Source organism: Lolium rigidum, chromosome 4, assembly GCF_022539505.1.
Source record: "Lolium rigidum isolate FL_2022 chromosome 4, APGP_CSIRO_Lrig_0.1, whole genome shotgun sequence".
NCBI lineage: Eukaryota > Viridiplantae > Streptophyta > Magnoliopsida > Poales > Poaceae > Lolium > Lolium rigidum.
The window spans coordinates 76,327,620-76,346,980 of NC_061511.1; positions in this window are offsets into that span (position 1 = coordinate 76,327,620).

Consider the following 19,361-nt stretch of genomic DNA (forward strand, 5'->3'; position numbering starts at 1 on the left):
TGATATGAGAGTAGTAATAACTGATAACACAGCGGCGGTAATAGTAGTATGAGAGCAATGGCACCGAGAAAACGAGTTGACATGTAGAACGAGTATATGATGATGAAAGATGGACCGGGGTTCCCAGCTATCTACACTAGTGGCAACTCTCCAATAACATGTGTTGGGTGAACAAATTACGAGTCGGGCAATTGATAGGATTGAAATAGCATTAAGACAGAATATCAAGATCATTAATCATGTAGGCATGTTTTCCAATAATAGTCGTACGTGCTCGCAATGAGAAACTTGCACAACATCTTTTGTCCTACCAGCCGATGGCAGCCGGGCCTCAAGGGAAACTACTGGATATTAAGGTACTCCTTTTAATAGAGTACCGGAGCAAAGCATTAACACTCCGTGAAAACATGTGTCCCTCACATCACCGCCATCCCCTCACGGTTGTCCCGATTTCGTCACTTCGGGGCCATTGGTTCCGGACGGTGACATGTGCATACAACTTGTAGATACAATCTAAGCAATAATTATAGAGCTCAAATCTAAGATCATGCCACTCGGGCCCTAGTGACAAGCATTAAACACAACAAGATTGCAGCAACAATAACTTCATAAACTTTGTAGACAGACAATCATAATGTAACAATCCATCGGATCCCGACAAACACAACACCGATTACATTAGATGAATCTCAATCATGTAAGGCAGCTCATGAGATCATTGTATTGAAGTACATGGGGGAGAGAATACCAACTAGCTACAGCTAGAACCGGTAGTCCATGGGGGAACTACTCACGGAGCATGATGGAGGCGATGGCGTTGATGGAGATGGCTTCGGGGCACTTCCCGTCCGGCGAGGTGCCGGGACAGAGACTTCTATCCCCGAGTTGGAGTTTCGCGATGGCGGCGGCGCCCACGGAGTCTTTACGGAGTTTCTTCAAGAGTTCCGGTGTTTTTAGGTCGAAAGGGATTTTATAGGCGAAGAGGCAACGCGAGGGGCACACAGGGCGCCACACCACGAGCCGGCGCGGGCCCGGGCCAGGCCGCGCCGCCCTATGGTGTGGTGGCCCTCGGCCCCTCTCCGACTCTTCTTCGGTGTTACGGACGCTTCCGGGAAAAATAGGAGGTTTGGTCTTCGTTTCGTCGAATTCCGAGAATATTGCCCGAACAGCCTTTCGGAACCAAAAACGACAGAAAACGAGAGCGGCACTCGTGGCATCTTGTTAATAGGTTAGTTCCGGAAAATGCATGAAATCATCATAAAGTGCAAGCAAAACATGTAAGTATTGTCATAAAACAAGCATGGAACGACAGAAATTATGGATACGTCGGGGACGTATCAGCATCCCCAAGCTTAGTTCTCGCTCGTCCCGAGCGGAGTAAACGATAAAAAGAATAATTTCTGTAGTGACATGCTACTTACATAACCTTGATCATACTATTACAAAGCATATGAAATGAATGAAGTGACTCAAGGCAATGATCTATAGTTGCTAACAAATAGATAACATATAGCAAAACTTTTCATGAAGAGTACTTTCAAGACAAGTATCAAAAGTCTTGCACAAGAGTTAACTCATAAGGCAATAAGTTCAAAGTAAAGGCATTGAAGCAACACAAAGGAAGATATAAGTTTCAGCGGTTGCTTTCAACTTGTAACATGCATATCTCATGGATAATTGTCAACACAAAGTAATATGATGAATGCAAATATGCAAGTATGTAAGAATCAATGCACAGTTGACACAAGTGTTTGCTTCTAAGATGGAAGGAAGTAGGTAAACTGACTCAACATAAAGTAAAAGAATGGCCCTTCGCAGAGGAAAGCATCGATTGCTATATTTGTGCTAGAGCTTTGGTTTTGAAAACATAAAGAGAGCATAAAAGTAAAGTTTTGAGAGGTGTTTGTTGTTGTCAACGAATGGTAGTGGGCACTCTAACCCCCTTGCTAGACAAACCTTCAAGAGCGGCTCCCATGAATTATTTTTATTTTTGGGTGGCACTCCTTCCAACCTTTCTTTCACAAACCATGGCTAACCGAATCCTCGGGTGCACTGCCAACAATCTCATACCATGAAGGAGTGCCCTTTTATTTTAGTTTTATTATGATGATGACACTCCTCCCAACCTTTGCTTACACAAGCCATGGCTAACCGAATCCTCGGGTGCCGTCCAACAATCACATACCATGGAGGAGTGTCTATTTTGGTTAATTAATTTGGGATCGGGAATCCCATTGCCGGCTCTTTTTGCAAAATTATTGGATAAGCGGATGAAGCCACTAGTCCATTGGTGAAAGTTGCCCAACAAGATTGAAAGATAAACACCACATACTTCCTCATGAGCTATAAAACATTGACACAAATCAGAGGTAATAAATTTTGAATTGTTTAAAGGTAGCACTCAAGCAATTTACTTTGGAATGGCAGGAAATACCACATAGTAGGTAGGTATGGTGGACACAAATGGCATAGTGGTTGGCTCAAGTATTTTGGATGCATGAGAAGTAATCCCTCTCGATACAAGGCTTAGGCTAGCAAGGCTATTTGAAGCAAACACAAGTATGAACCGGTACAGACAAAACTTACATAAGAACATATTGCAAGCATTATAATACTCTACACTTGTCTTCCTTGTTGCTCAAACACTTTTACCGGAAAATATCTAGACCTTAAGAGAGATCAATTATGCAAACCAATTTCAACAAGCTCTACGAGTAGTTCTCCACTAATAGGCTTAGACTACATGAAAAAACTTAATAATGATCTATTTGAGAGCTCAAAACAATTGCCAAGTGTCAAATTATCCAAGACATATGAGGCATTTTCTTTTTCCAACCAAATATAAATAAGTGCAATAGCTTCCAACTTTTATCATTGAACATTAAAAGTAAAACGAAGAACACGAGTGTTCATATGAAAAAGAGGAGCGTGTATCTCTCCCACACAAGGATTGCTAGGATCCGATCTTATTCAAACATAAGCAAAAAATAAAACATACAGACGCTCCAAGTAAAGCACATAAGATGTGACCGAATAAAAATATAGTTTCAGGGGAGGAACCTGATAAGTTGATGAAGAAGGGGATGCCTTGGGCATCCCCAAGCTTAGACGCTTGAGTCTTCTTGAAATATGCAGGGATGAACCACGGGGGCATCCCCAAGCTTAGACTTTTCACTCTTCTCGATCATATATCATCCTCCTCTCTTGACCCTTGAAAACTTCCTTCACACCAAACTTCTCATAAACTTCATTAGAGGGGTTAGTACTCAAAAAATTTGAATCCACCTTGGTCCTGTAGTGGCACATTGCAAGAACTCAATAAAACATTAGCTACAGCCCTCTACGTCTAGAAAACCTCGCTTAAAGTCCACAAGAGACAATGCAAAAAACAGAGACAGAATCTGCCAAAACAGAACAGCCAGTAAAGACGAATTTTAATAAAATACTTTCGTTGCTCAAATCAGAAAACTCAAAACTAACGAAAGTTGCGTACATATCTGAGGATCATGCACGTAAATTGGCTTAATTTTCTGAGCTACCTACAGGGAGGTAGACCCAGATTCGTGACAGCAAAGAAATCTGGAACTGCGCAGTAATCCAAATCTAGTATCAACCTTCGATTAGAGGCTTCACTTGGCACAACAAAACACAAAACTAAGATAAGGAGAGGTTGCTACAGTAGTAAACAACTTCCAAGACACAATGTAAAACAAAGTACTGTAGCAAAATAACACATGGGTTATCTCCCAAGAAGTTGCTTTCTTTATAGCCATTAAGATGGGCTCAGCAGTTTCGATGATGCACTCGCAAGAAACAGTATTTGAAGCAAAAGAGAGCATCAAGAGGCAAATCCAAAACAAGTTTAATCCTAACATGCTTCCTATGCATAGGAATCTTGTACACAAATAAATTCATGAAGAACAAAGTGACAAGCATAAGAAGATAAAACAAGTATAGCTTCAAAATTTTAAGCATATAGAGAGGTGTTTTGGTACCATGCAAATTTCTACTACCATATTTTCCTCTCTCATAATAATTTTCAGTAGCTTCATGAACAAACTCAACAATATAACTATCACATGCAGCATACTTTTCATGGTTTCCAAACACATAATTTTTATCAAGTTCAAGAATAGTGGAATTAAAACTTTCAAACTTACTTTTATTAATAATATAACAAGGTAGGTGATCAATCTCAATAGATATGGGACTCATAGAATAAGTCAAGAACTCTCCAATCCCATTTTCATTAGTAGTACAATTAATATTATCAAGTAACATAGGACCATCATCTAGAGCTTTATCATAGACATTTGCCAAACAAAATTCTTTAGTACCATGCATTTCGACATCAGACACAAACAAAGCATTATCATAAGATTTATCAAAGTAGCATGGATTATCATAGATAACAGTAGCATAATCATTCTCACAAGTATTACTCATAGGTACTATTTCAAGAGAATCCACAGGAACATAACATTCAACCTCTTCCGGTAAGCATGGAGGACAATCAAATAGTGTAAGAGATAAAGAGTTACTCTCATTAGAAGGTTGGCATGGGTAGCTAATCCATTCTTCCTCCTTTTGTTCGTCGCTCTCCTCTTCTTTTTCATCCAATGAGCTTTCAGGTTCATCAATTTCCTCTTTTTCATCCAATGAGCTTTCAGGTTCATCAATTTTTTCTTCCGCAGGTTCCTGCAAATTGTGAGTGCATTCTTGTGCATTAATGTGTCTCTCTTTATAATCAAGGATATAAGGATTCCTACTGTAGCATTCTATGCAAGAATTAAGGATAGTAGAGACATAATCTTTAAGGCCCTTACAAACAACACAGGTTTCATAATTCTCAACCATGAAGGATTCTATCTCGGAGGCTCCCATAAATAAGACAAATTGTTCTACCTCTTCGAACCCATAATGAATATAGCAATTCCGATTATAGTTCTTAATAAAAAATTCCTCACTAAAGCCACATTGAAATTTCAGATGTTTAGTATCCTGTTGAGAGCAACAGTTTATATCATGGCGTTCAAGCAAGATTTTAGCAATTGTATTCAATTTTTCTATCATAGCACTCATTATTTTACCAGTTCTTGATTCTCTATAACAATTATAACATTCTATAAGCTCCAAGTAGGTTGTTGGTTCTCCCATAACAGCAGTTTTTAATTTTTTTGGTTTTTCAAATTTTTATGGATTTTTGGGTATATGAGACAAATAAAACAAGACAAAAATAAACTAAGCAAACTAATACTAGACAGAAATAAACTAAGCACAAATAAACTAGACAAAAGTAAACTAAGCAAAACAAAATAAAGTAAAACAAAAACAGCGAGAGAGGTAGAGAGTACTCCCCAGGTGAACTTATGAGTAGAGCTATGCCTCCCCGGCAACGGCGCCAGAAAATAGTCTTGATGACCCACAAGTATAGGGGATCGCAACAGTCTTCGAGGGAAGTAAAACCCAAATTTATTGATTCGACACAAGGGGAGGTAAAGAATACTTATAAGCCTTAACAACCGAGTTGTCAATTCAGCTGCACCTGGAAAAGCACTAGTAACAGGGGTGATGTGAAAGTAGCGATGATATGAGAGTAGTAGTAACGAGTAACACAGACAGCGGTAATAGTAGTATGAGAGCAATGGCACCGAGAAACGAGTTGACATGTAGAACGAGTATATGATGATGAAAGATGGACCGGGGTTCCCAGCTATCTACACTAGTGGCAACTCTCCAATAACAAGTGTTGGGTGAACAAATTACGGTCGGGCAATTGATAGGATTGAAATAGCATTAAGACAGAATATCAAGATCATTAATCATGTAGGCATGTTTTCCAATAATAGTCGTACGTGCTCGCAATGAGAAACTTGCACAACATCTTTTGTCCTACCAGCCGGTGGCAGCCGGGCCTCAAGGGAAACTACTGGATATTAAGGTACTACTTCTAATAGAGTACCGGAGCAAAGCATTAACACTCCGTGAAAACATGTGTCCCTCACATCACCGCCATCCCCTCCGGTTGTCCCGATTTCTGTCACTTCGGGGCCATTGGTTCCGGACGGTGACATGTGCATACAACTTGTAGATACAATCTAAGCAATAATTATAGAGCTCAAATCTAAGATCATGCCACTCGGGCCCTAGTGACAAGCATTAAACACAACAAGATTGCAGCAACAATAACTTCATAAACTTTGTAGATAGACAATCATAATGTAACAATCCATCGGATCCCGACAAACACAACACCGATTACATCGGATGAATCTCAATCATGTAAGGCAGCTCATGAGATCATTGTATTGAAGTACATGGGGGAGAGAATACCAACTAGCTACAGCTAGAACCCGTAGTCCATGGGGGAACTACTCACGGAGCATGATGGAGGCGATGGCGTTGATGGAGATGGCTTCCGGGGCACTTCCCCGTCCCGGCGAGGTGCCGGGACAGAGACTTCGTCCCCCGAATTGGAGTTTCGCGATGGCGGCGGCGCCCTGGAGTCTTTCTCGGAGTTTCGTCAAGAGTTCCGGTGTTTTTAGGTCGAAAGGGATTTTATAGGCGAAGAGGCGGCGCAGGGGGCACATGGGGCGCCACACCACGGGCCGGCGCGGGCCCGGGCCAGGCCGCGCCGCCCTATGGTGTGGTGGCCCTCCGGCCCCTCTCCGACTCTTCTTCGGTGTTCGGACGCTTCCGGGAAAAATAGGAGGTTTGGTCTTCGTTTCGTCGAATTCCGAGAATATTACCCGAACAGCCTTTACGGAACCAAAAACAGCAGAAAACGAGAACCGCACTGTGGCATCTTGTTAATAGGTTAGTTCCGGAAAATGCATGAAATCATCATAAAGTGCAAGCAAAACATGTAAGTATTGTCATAAAACAAGCATGGAACGACAGAAATTATGGATACGTCGGGGACGTATCAGATCACAGCTCAAATAAGGTGGTGCATGTTCGGTTCTAATTACCACTTTTTTGTAGAGAGGTGGTCAATAAGTATATTTACCACTCTCTTCGATGATGCATTTGTGGTCAACATGATGGTACTCTTATATACTATGTGCGTGGCTCCTCCACACACAATGTTATGTTAAACATGAAGGCTCAATATGTACTCAATGTCTCTAGTTACATTAGTTAATGCTTGTGTTGGCTGTATTGTGAAGAACACATGCTGTTCAGTTGTCTGGTGAAGTCAAAATGCTGCATTTGGTTCCTCGCAAACGTATGCATGCACCAACAAACTCCCCTTCCATAGTTTTCGAACAAATAGCAAACCTCCTGCCGACAAGCATATTAGGCGCAAATGTGCAACCTTCAGTAACGATCAGGCTTCCAGCCTTGCCCCATGTAACCAGACATTTTTTGTGTGTGAGGCTAACCTTACCAATAGAAAAAAAGTACAACTTCCCCGCTTGGGCCAAAATTTCCCCTTTTGGGTTGCCGTCTACATGGTAATTGATGTGGGCCTACTTACTCGGACTATAATGCCCAATAACTACAAACGGGCAACTCAAACACTTTCGGCCCCTTTTCTAATGCAACACGGATACTATGATTCACCACAAAAAAACCGGGACATTCTACGTACAAGTTGTTTTAAAGTGATCAAATATCGGGAGCCAAAAATAATTCAAGAAAAGAAACTTGAGTGTACATAGAGGATGACATGCGGGTCCCATTTAGCAGCGGCGGTATCACCGTTTGAGAGGCTGCACGGGATCGAAAGAAAAAGGCAAGTGACCAAATACGAGGTGCCAAAAAAATCCAAGAAAAGAAAGTTTTATAGTACATAGAGGATGACATGCGGGTCCCATGAGCCAGCAGGTTCCTCAACGTTTCAAAGGTGGCATGAGATCGAAAGAAAAAGGCAAGTGACCAAAAATCGGGGGTAAAAAAATCCAAGAAAAGAAACTTTATTGTACATAGAGGATGAAATGCGGGTCCCATGAGGCAGCTACTTACTCAACGTTTCAGAGGCGGCATGAGATCGAAAGAAAAAGGAAAGTGACCAAATATCGGGAGCAAAAAATAATCCAAGAAAAGAAACTTTTATTGTACATAGAGGATGACATGTGAGTCCCATTTTGCAGCAGCGGTCTCAACGTTTCAAAGGCGGCATGAGATCGAAAGAAAAATGCAAGTGCCAAAACATCGGTAGCAAAAAATAATCCAAGAAAAGAAACTTTATTGTACATAGAGTATGACATGCGGATCCCATTTTTCAGCAGTGGTCTTAACGTTTCCAAGGGGCACGGGATCGAAATAAAAAGGAAGTGACCAAATATCAGGAGCCAAAAATAATCCAAGAAAAGAAACTTTATTGTACATAGAGGATGACATGCGGGTCCCATTTTGCAGCAGCGGCCTCAACGTTTCCAAGGCGGCACGGGATCAAAAGAAAAAGGAAGTAGCCAGAAATCAGGGGTAAAAATAATTCCAAGAAAGGAAACTTTTATTCTACATAGAGGATGACTTGCGGGACCCACGAGCCAGCGGCTTCCTCAACGTTTCGAAGCGGCATGATACCGAAAGAAAAAGGCAAGTGACAAATATCGGGTCCCAAAAATAATCCAAGAAAAAACGTTTATTGTACATAGAGGATGACATGCGGGTCCCATTTTGCGGCGGCGTTCTCAACGTTTCAAAGTTGGCATGAGATCGAAAGAAAAAGGCAAGTGACAAATATCGGGAGCCAAAAATAATCCACGAAAGAAACTTTTATTGTGCATAGAGGATGACATGCGGGTCCCATCATGCAGCAGCGGTCTCGACCTTGCCAAGGCGGCATAGGACCAAAAGAAAAAGGAAGTAGGCAGAAATTAGGGGGTCAAAAATAAACTCCAAAAAAAGAAATTGATTGTACATAGAGGATGACATGCGGGTCCCATGAGTCAGCAGCTTACTCAACGTTTCCAAGGCAGAAGGGGATCAAAAGAAAATCAGAGGGTGAAAAAAATCCAAGAAAAGAAAGTTTTATAGTACATAGAGGATGACATGCGGGTCCCATGAGCCAGCAGGTTCCTCAACGTTTCAAAGGTGGCATGAGATCGAAAGAAAAAGGAAAGTGACCAAATATCAGGAGCCAAAAATAATAATCCAAGAAAAGTAATTTTTATTGTACATAGAGGATGACATGTGGGTCCCATTTTGCTGCGGCGTTCTCAGTGTTTCGAAGTCGGCATAAGATGGAAAGAAAAAGGCAAGTGACAAATATCAGGAGCCAAAAATAATCCAAGAAAAGAAATTATTGTACATAGAGGATGACATGCGGGTCCCATTTAGCAGCAGAGTTCTCAACGTTTCCAATGCGGCACAGGACCAAAAAAAAAGGAAGTAGCCAGAAATCAGGGGGTCAAAAAAATCCAAGAAAAGAAAGGTTTCAATTGGGCTGCATCGGCCGTACGGGCCTTCGAACTATCCTGGCGACGCCTTTGGACTCGTACAGTTTCAGCCCACTCCAAAACAGGAAAGTCCTATGCTTCGCAAAAACAAAAAACAAGGAGATTCAACATATAAGTTTGTTTATTTAAAAATAAAGATTTTTTTCCGTTTGCAATAGCTCAGAGCGAAATACACTGTTTATTGTCTGCAAAATAATCAAGATATCACATTTTTTTGTACGGGAGGCTGACATCGGGGACCCATGAGCCGGCGGCGTCGTCAACGTTTTAAAGATGGCGAGAGGATCGAAAGAAAAAATAAACCAAAAATCAGTTGGTAAAAAAATAAAAAAATAAACATTTATCGTTCTGAGTGGATGACATGCGGGACCCATGAGGCAGCAGCATCCTCAACGATTCCAAGGCGTCGAGGGATCAAAAGAAAAAAAGGAAATATCCAGAAATTAATTAGGGGTTCAAAATAAATCCATCAAAGGAAAGTTTTATTGTTCATAGAGGATGACATGTGGGACCAACACTGCCAACGAGCGTTCTCATCGTTTCAAAGGGGCGAGGAGATCAAAAGAAAAAGGCAAGTAGCCAGAAATTAGGGGTAAAAAATAACTCCAAGAAAGGAAACTTTTATTGTTCGTAGAGGATGACATGCGGGACCCATGAGCCGGCGGCTTACTTAAAGTTTCAAAGGCGGCATGAGATCGAAAAAAAAGGCAAGTGACAAAATATCAGGAGCCAAAGATAACCCAAGAAAAGAAACTTTATTTACATAGAGGATGACATGCGGGTCCCATTTTGCGGCAGCGGTCCCAACGTTTCAAATGCGGCTTGAGATCAAAAGAAAAAGAAAGTAGCCGAGAAATTAGGGGGTAAAAAAATCCAAGAAAATAAAGTTGATGGACATAGAGGATGACATGCGGGTCCCATGAGCTAGCGGGTTCCTCAACGTTTCAAACGTGGCATGAGATCGAAAGAAAAAGGCAAGTGACCAAATATGAGGAGCCAAAAATAATTCAAGAAAAGAAAGTTTTATAGTACATAGAGGATGACATGCGGGTCCCATGAGCCGGCGGGTTCCTAAACGTTTCAAACGTGGCATGAGATCGAAAGAAAAAGGCAAGTGCCCAAATATCGGGAGCCAAAAATAATTCAAGAAAAGAAACTTGATTGTACATAGAGGATGACATGCGGGTCCCATTTAGCGAGCAGCGGTCTCACCGTTTGAGAGGCTGCGCGGGATCGAAAGAAAAAGGCAAGTGACCAAATATCGGGAGCCAAAAATAATCCAAGAAAAGAAATTTTATTGTACATAGAGGATGACATGCGGGTCCCATTTTGCGGCGGCGGTCTCAACATTTCCAAGGCGGCACGGGACCAAAAGAAAAATGAAGTAGCCAGAAATCAGGGGGTGAAAAAAATCCAAGAAGAAAGATTTCAATTGGGCTGCATCCGGACATGTGGGCCTTCGAACTATCTGCTTGGCCTTTTGACTCGTACAATTTCAGCCCACTCCAAAACAGGAAAGTTCCGAATTTTCTAAAAAAACGAGGAAAGTCCTATGCTTCGCAAAGACAAAAAAACAAGGAGATTCAACATATAAGTTTGTTTATGTAAAAATAAAGATTTAATTATCCGTTTGAAATAGCTCGGAGCGCAATACATTGTTTATTGTACGCAAAATAATCAAGATATCACATGTTTCTTGTACGGGGAGGCTGACATCGGGGACCCATGAGCCAGCGGCGTCGTCAACGTTTTAAAGGCGGCAGGGGATGGAAAGAAAAAATAAACCAAAAATCTGTTGGTAAAAAATCCAAGAAAAGAAACATTTTCGTTATGAGAGGATGACATGCGGGACCCATGAGGCAGCTGCATCCTCGGCGTTTATTGTTCATAGAGGTTGACATGTGGGACCCGTGAGCCGGCGGCGTCCTCAACGTTTTAAAGGCTGCAGGTGATCGAAAGAAAAAATAAGCCAAAAATCGTTTGGTCAACAAAATCCAAGAAAATAAACATTTACCGTTACGAGAGGATGACATGTGGGACCCATGAGGCAGCGGCATCCTCAACGATTCCAAGGCGGCGGGGAAATATCCAGAAATTAATTAGGGGTTCAAAATAAATCCATCAAAGGAAACTTTTATTGTTCATAGAGGATGACATGTGGGACCGACCTGCCAACGACGTCCTCATCGTTTCGAGAGGGGCGGGAGATCAAAAGAAAAAGGCAAATAGCCAGAAATTAGGGGTAAAAAATAACTCCAAGAAAGGAAACTTTTATTGTTCGTAGAGGATGACATGCGGGACCCATGAGCCGGCGGCTTACTCAACGTTTCAAAGGCGGCATGAGATCGAAAGAAAAAGGCAAGTGACAAAATATCGGGAGCCAAAGATAATCCAAGAAAAGAAACTTTATTGTACGTAGAGGATGACATGCGGGTCCCATTTAGCGACAGCGGTCTCAACGTTTCAAATGCGGCTTGAGATCAAAAGAAAAAGAAAGTTGATTGTACATAGAGGATGACATGCGGGTCCCATGAGTCAGCAGCTTACCCAACGTTTCCAAGGCGGCGGGGGATCAAAAGAAAAAGGAAATAGCCAAAAATCAGAGGGTGAAAAAAAATAAAGAAAATAAACTTTTATAGCACATAGAGGATGACATGCGGGTCCCATGAGCCGGCGGGTTCCTCAACGTTTCAAACGTGGCATGAGATCGAAAGAAAAAGGCAAGTGACCAAATATGAGGAGCCAAAAATAATTCAAGAAAAGAAAGTTTTATAGTACATAGAGGATGACATGCGGGTCCCATTTAGCGACAGCGGTATCACCGTTTGAGAGGCGGCAGGGGATCAAAAGAAAAAAGAAATTGCCAAAAATCGGAGGGTGAAAAAAAACCAAGAAAATGAACTTTTATAGTACATAGAGGATGACATGCGGGTCCCATGAGCCTGCAGGTTCCTCAACGTTTCAAACGTGGCATGAGATCGAAAGAAAAAGGCAAGTGAAAAAATACGAGGAGCCAAAAATAATTCAAGAAAAGAAAGTTTTATAGTACATAGAGGATGACATGCGGGTCCCATTTAGCAGCAGCGGTATCACCGTTTGAGAGGCGGCAGGGGATCGAAAGAAAAAGGCAAGTGACCAAATATGAGGTGCCAAAAATAACTCAAGAAAAGAAAGTTTTATAGTACATAGAGGATGACATGCGGGTCCCATTTAGCAGCAGCGGTATCACCGTTTGAGAGGCGGCAGGGGATCGAAAGAAAAAGGTAAGTGACCAAATATGAGGTGCCAAAAATAATTCAAGAAAAGAAAGTTTTATAGTACATAGAGGATGACATGCGGGTCCCAGTTAGCGGCAGCGGTATCACCGTTTGAGAGGCGGCAGGGGATCGAAAGAAAAAGGCAAGTGACCAAATTTGAGGTGCCAAAAAAACTCCAAGAAAAGAAAGTTGATTGCACATAGAGGATGACATGCGGGTCCCATTTAGCGGCGGCGGTCTCAACGTTTCCAAGGCGGCAAGGGATCAAAAGAAAAAGGAAGTAGCCAGAAATCGGGGGTCAAAAAAATCCAAGAATAGAAAGAATTTTGGTTCATAGAGGATGACATGCGGGACCCATGATCCTGCATCGTAAACGGCTCGATCGGAGAACGTTGAACGAGATGGCGCGATCGAGAAAAAAAACAATGCCGGAGAGGCTGCCATCCGGGCCCTACATCCCTCGGCGGTGCGGATTTGCGTTGACTCGGCCGGCGAACCCGAGATTTCGAGATGCACCACGTCCCGGGCCACCATACGCGACGTTTTGGCCGCTTTCGTCGGGCTAGGTGGCCTCAAAAACGAGAAAAAAAAGTTTTGACATGCACCACGGAGGGACCAAAAATCGTCGGCCATGGTACACCAGCAACCACGGCGCGACTTCAACTTCGTCGGCCATGGCAACTTTTCTTGTAGTGTACAAACGCATCTATCGCTCTCTCGTCAGATATATTTTCTGCCGAGTTTTTAATGATGTTCCACCTTTGGATGTACTTCCTCATTGATTCATCATGCTTTTGTCGACATGATCTCAATTCCTCTAGTGTCGCAGGCTTTTTGCAGGTTGATCGGAAGTTCTTGACTAACACGTCCTCAAAACTGTCCCAGCTGTCGATGGAGCCTGGGGGAAGCTTCTTTATCCACGATCTTGCGGCTCAACTCATATGTACTTGGATGCTCTGCATGGCTGTTGCTCTGGTTCCTCCTATCAACTTCACCGTCTCGAGATAATCAACTAGCCAATCCTCTGGATCTTGTAGGCCGTCGAATTTTTTGAAGTCATCGGGTAGTTTAAACCCCGAAGGAACTCGAGTTTTTCGGACCCTCCTTGTAAAGCACGGCAACCCACACATATCCTCGTCATCTAACTCTGGGGAGTGTCGATGTTCCCTTCTATTTTGTCGTGCTCTGTCCACTCGTGCTTGCGCTGCTGTGTCTCGTGCTCCACTTGTTCTCTCGGGACCTGGCGCTGCTACCGCGGGTCGTGGACTATTTTGCCTTGCTGAACCTTCGGGAGGCGTTGTTATAAATGCCGTTCCCATGGCCCCGACTCCTGCCGTGGCCATATTGTACAATGCTTCTCGTGGATCTCCAGGAGGTGGCTTGGATGCAAGGATGAATGCTTGCGTCGCCATGTACCCAGCTTCTGGTGTCTTAGGAATAATGTTTCCTCTCGTGTCGATTGACATAAAAGACATGTCGAGGTTTTGAACTAGGTTTTCTCTCTCTGCTTCAGGTATATTTTGCAGGCGAGATCTTGCTCTCCTTCGAGCTTCCCTGTGACTATCTCCCGAAGTTCCTGATTGTCGACTTAACTCCGCTCTTCGCCTGCTTGATGCAGAGGCTGCTTCCTGTCTTCTATCCAACTCGATTTTCTGTTTCTCGAGCTCCCTCCTGGTACGTGCGAGTCTATATTGATATGCTTGTAGCTCCTCAGGTGTCGCCATAATGGTCACTGGTTCTGTACCATCAATAGCTCTTGCGACTCGATCCCACACTGCCTGCGGAAATCGCACCATCTCTCGTGTTCCTGGTCCGATATATTTTGTCCCCAAACCTCGCGTGAGATCTGTGGGATCGACGTACGGATTTCCCGCATCATAGAAAGCCTCAGACGTCGCTGGTTCTGCCCGGCTTGGCTCTCCAATTGCATAAATCTGATGATATTTTGGATTTTGAATTTTGTCGAGTTTGGTGACACCATCATAGAGATTGGTGAGGACCTTTCCAACAGTGATGGATTTGTCAATGAAGTTGAAGCTCTCGGTGTCGCTCGAGTCATCGCTTATATAGGAGTCCGCAGATGACTCGAAGGACATGTCGCTGAAGATCTTGACGAGTTTTTCGCTCGCCCTAGTGCTGATGAAGCGTGGCGATGAAATCTCCTCATCGCCTGACCCGGCTGATGATGCTGAGCTCGAAAATTCGGGATCGACCACCGATAATCCCGACGAGATCGGAATTTCGAGACGATAGGCTCCTTCTTTCTCGACGCGGAAGTGGAACTTTCCAAACGTCATCTCCATGGGCTCTTCCAAATATGCATATGCATCCAAACGGGAGGGCGGGTGAGGAACAAAATCAACGAGATCAGTTTCGAAATGTTTACCTCTGTCCATGGTGTTGCTTGCTACCGACGAAGTCGACGATCTTGAACGTGCCATCGAGATCAGCTCCTTGTCGCCTCTAGATCCCACAGACGGCGCCAATTGACAAGGGATTAACTTGTCAATGCCTACAAGTCGTAGACTAGGGTTTCGTTGGATGTAGAGGGCAAGTAGATCTCGAAGGTTTCAGCCGAAAAGTACTCGATGATATAAAAACTAGGGTTCGTGAGACAATGATTCGATCCCTTTTTTGTCCCTCGACTCCCCCTTATATAGGAGGCGGAGCCGAGGGATTCGTGATACACAAGTTTACAGAGTCCGGGAGGGTTTCTAACCCGTCCCGCAAGATTATAAATAATGATTCCTATTACAACTCTAGCTTTCCTTAATAGTATCTTGGGCTTCCGAATCTTCTTATCCTTCGGGTCGTGGGCCTTCAGTAAACCCCGGGTACCATCTTCGGCAGGCCCATTGGGGATGCCTATGTCAGTCGCCAAGTACCAGCAAGATATGAAAAACTAACACAGTCGACGTTTGCGACCAAGGTCTTTTCAAGTAGGCGACCTAGTTCTTCGGTTAACGCAAAATAGCCATGAAAAACTCGAGTCGCCATGGATAGGCCCGTACATCGTCACAGAAGTAACTGAAGGACGAGCATACAGGATAAAGAACAAGAAGACAGGGATCGATGAGTCAAATCCTTGGAACGTGGCGCAGCTTAGGCGCTTTTACGCCTAAGTTGAAATATAGTCCTCTGTAAACTTACAATGTACTGAAACGCTCGCGAGTTTTCAGACGCACTCTTTTCCTTTCAGGGCACCGAGTGGGCCTGGAAGGTTTTTAATGTGGCGGACTCGCGGTGCTGCAATATAATAAATATATTGGTGATATACATCTCTTTCTTCGACATGCTCGGGGGCTTGCAACCCGCAAATACAATATATATACTCAAGTCTACAATATATAAATTTCAAAGTTATTTTGCCTTGGTCTAACAAACCTCGCAAATCAATCAACATACAAAAAAGTATAGTTGTCGACAAACGCTCGGGGGCTAGATGGAAAGAAAACATACAAGATATCTTACAAGATAGCACTTACAATATGCAGGGTCCTTTTATACAGAAAATTTCGGCAGTAAAAATAACTATTCATGACCGATCAGGTCATCTATGTTAATCCTTTCATCGTCATTAGAGGCACTCATATGTTCAGCATAATTGCCCTTCACGAAGAACTCCGCATCCATCCGAAGCAAATCATCCATCATTTCTTCGGCCACAGGCGTGACAATCGCGTTGATTTTTTCGATATTCCTCCTTCGTCTCTTCAGTTTAGCATGGCACAATTCAACGATTTTAGTCATATCCAATTTTGGATAGACGACTTGCAGCATGATCATAGCAAATCAGGCTCCCGCAGTTAATTGGGCTTTCACAAATTCATGGATCCGAGGAGCATCCCTGAACTTGTTCATCAAATCAGGAAGAGTCTTCGGTTGGGTGTTTCGAGGAAACATGGTGTTGTAAACCAGGGCCAATGTCCTTGCACGGAAATCAAGGTAGTCGCGAACTTGACCTGCGCGATCTTGAAATCTGACGATCCCTCGAGTACGATCCGGCGTTGTCCAAAAACCGGAACCATGCTCCAGGGCAAGCTTAACAAGATGAGTGGATCTTTCCTCCACACGTTGGTCTTCGGCAGCAATATCCAAAAAAGAGCCTATTCAACAAAAGCACATTGATAAGAAATAGGAAGCAAGTAGAAGGGAAGAACCTCAAAGACAGGAAGCGTACCCGCCATATCCAGGCTGGCATCAGTCATCAACTCGAGCATATAATTTTCTCGAGAAGCAGCTTGTGCAGCTTCGGCGACTGCGGCCTCCTTTAGAGCCAAGGCTTCTTGGGCTTGATGAAGCGCCAGTTTTTCTTTCTCGGATGACTTCCGAGATTGATCCATAATTATAAGTGCTTGTTTCTTCATCGCCTGTAGCTGCTGTCGCAGTTCGTTCAAATCCTGTCCTGGATCAGCACTCGAAGAATCCTCGTTGAGATTATGAGCGGAAGTTTTCCTCGAGAAGGAAGAAGCGGGCAAGGCATTTGAGGAACGAGGAGCCGCGGTATAGTTGTCAAAAACCAACTGGAAAGAAAATATCGACATCAATAACTTGGAAAAATAGCACTCCATTGATTCATTTGGATATTTACATCAGCATTACAAAATAGAGGGTTCCTAGTGAACCAATGATACGCTGTCGCAAAAGCTACTACGGCGACAGTAACAAAAGAGGAAGAAAAAAAAGGAACAAGAAGGGACAAGATGGTCTACTTGACCTCCAGCTTTGCAGAACTAGGGGAAGGAGTTGGTTTGTATCCGAGGAAGGAGAGGATTTTCTTCGAGCTCGGCTTGGCAGCCTTAATCAAAGACTGCCACCATTTCGTCTCCATCTTCTTCACGTCACCAACCTTCGCCTAGTCATGCTTTGTTGGCTCTCGGCAACCAAAGCGATGGTGCCTTCAACGCCAATCTTCAGATTTTTGTGTCGAAGAGCTAGCCCAAGATCCTCCTTCGTAATGAAGCACTTGGTAAGCGCAGCGAAGGTGTTGGGCTCGTCTGTCTTCAGGAAGAAGTAGGGAAAAAGCCGTGAAAATGCCGCCATGGCATCAGAGATGCTCTGGCGCACTTCATCCCCATAAATTTCGAGGAGAGAAATGGCGTCGAGGAGACGGTCATCGTCGGGCTTTTCAAGTTCAAATTCCTTGATTGTCTTCCCTGCTGAAGCAAATTCCGGGTTACTAACAAGTACACGTAAAAATTAATGCTGGAGTCAACTCGAGGAAAGTGACTGGTACTTACTGACAAAACGTCGATTTTGCGACTCCAAGCGGGCGGCGATTTCACCCTCACGAGCGAGCTGTTGGGCTGTGTGCTCACTTATGGCATTTTCAGCGTCATGGAGTCTTTTTCGAAGACCCTCAACCGAGGCAGCGTCTAGTTCAGCCTTCTCACGAGCTTTTTCGCTCTTCGCCAGTTCAAGAGTGAGATCATCGGCGCGCTTATTAGCTATGGTGAGAGCCTCTGGGAAAAGACAGCGACAAATGTCACAACAAAGTAGCAAAGGAAAATTTGTTTGACAAGGAAGAGGAAAGAGGAATACCTTTCAAACTATTCGCATGGTCGCGGTACCCAATAAATTGAGTACCAAGACGAATAAATTCCTTCATTAGAGGCTGAAAAAAGGAAAAGGGATGAGAAGGCCAGAGAGGAGAAAAGTTCGACAGTGAAAAAGTAAGTGGTAAGGGTCCTTACATCATCCATAGAGGGAGTCGAAGAACTCCCAGTCAGGAGGCTGGGTTCTTCGCCAAGTTCAACCCTCGCTCTCTTCGGCGAAGGGGCACGGGGGCTGCCGGCAGGAGTCAGGTTCCCTATGACCCGCTGAGGAGGCGAGGTTTCTTCTGTAGCAGGGCGAGTTTCGAAAAGCACCAAGGTATGTGACGTGCTTGTGCGGGCAGTCACATTAACAATGGGATCTTCTTCTTCGTCGCCACTATGCACCAAAAATAGTATGAGAACACTCAAAAAGCAATATAGCAAAACACAAAAGACGACATAAACTTACGAGCTAACAAGAGCATCGTCGTAAGGGTTGAAGGCTTTCCCCTATTCTTCGGGTGAAGTCTCCTCGACAGGGGATTTACCCACTTTGGAGGTGCCAGAATCTTCGACATCCCCCCTTTTCCTCTTATTCTTCGGGGAAGCAGCTAAAGGGAGAGAACGCGAAGACTCGGAAGCCTCGGATTCAACTTCTCTTTCAGAGGAAGCCGCGGATTTGTGAGAACCCGCAACTTCACTCTCAGGGCGAGAAGTACCCTGGTTGTCGTCGGTAACGACGGTCCGTTCCTCGACTTCCCCGCCTTCAGGTAAGGGAGGAAGAGAAGATAGGACTTGGTGTTTCTACAGGATACAAAGACATATCGACGATAAGTTACAACAATGAATTCAGCAAAAAAAAATAGTAGTTGACAATGCTAAACTTCGGGAGGACAAAAATAGTTCACCTTGGGGAGGGCGTTGGCGCCGCTATACGGCTCCACGCGACACGAGGTTGGAACGGCGTCCTTTTTGCTCAGCGAGGAAATTTTTCGGACAAGCCTTTCCAGATCTTTTACGGAAAGATCCTTCGAGAGGCGGTCCACGTCTTCGTCGCCAGCATACATCCAGAGAGGGTTCTTGCGAGCCTGCAGAGGCTGCACCCTGATCCTAAGGAAATACGCTGTAATTTGGATACCCGACAGCTCTTTGCCGCGGGTATT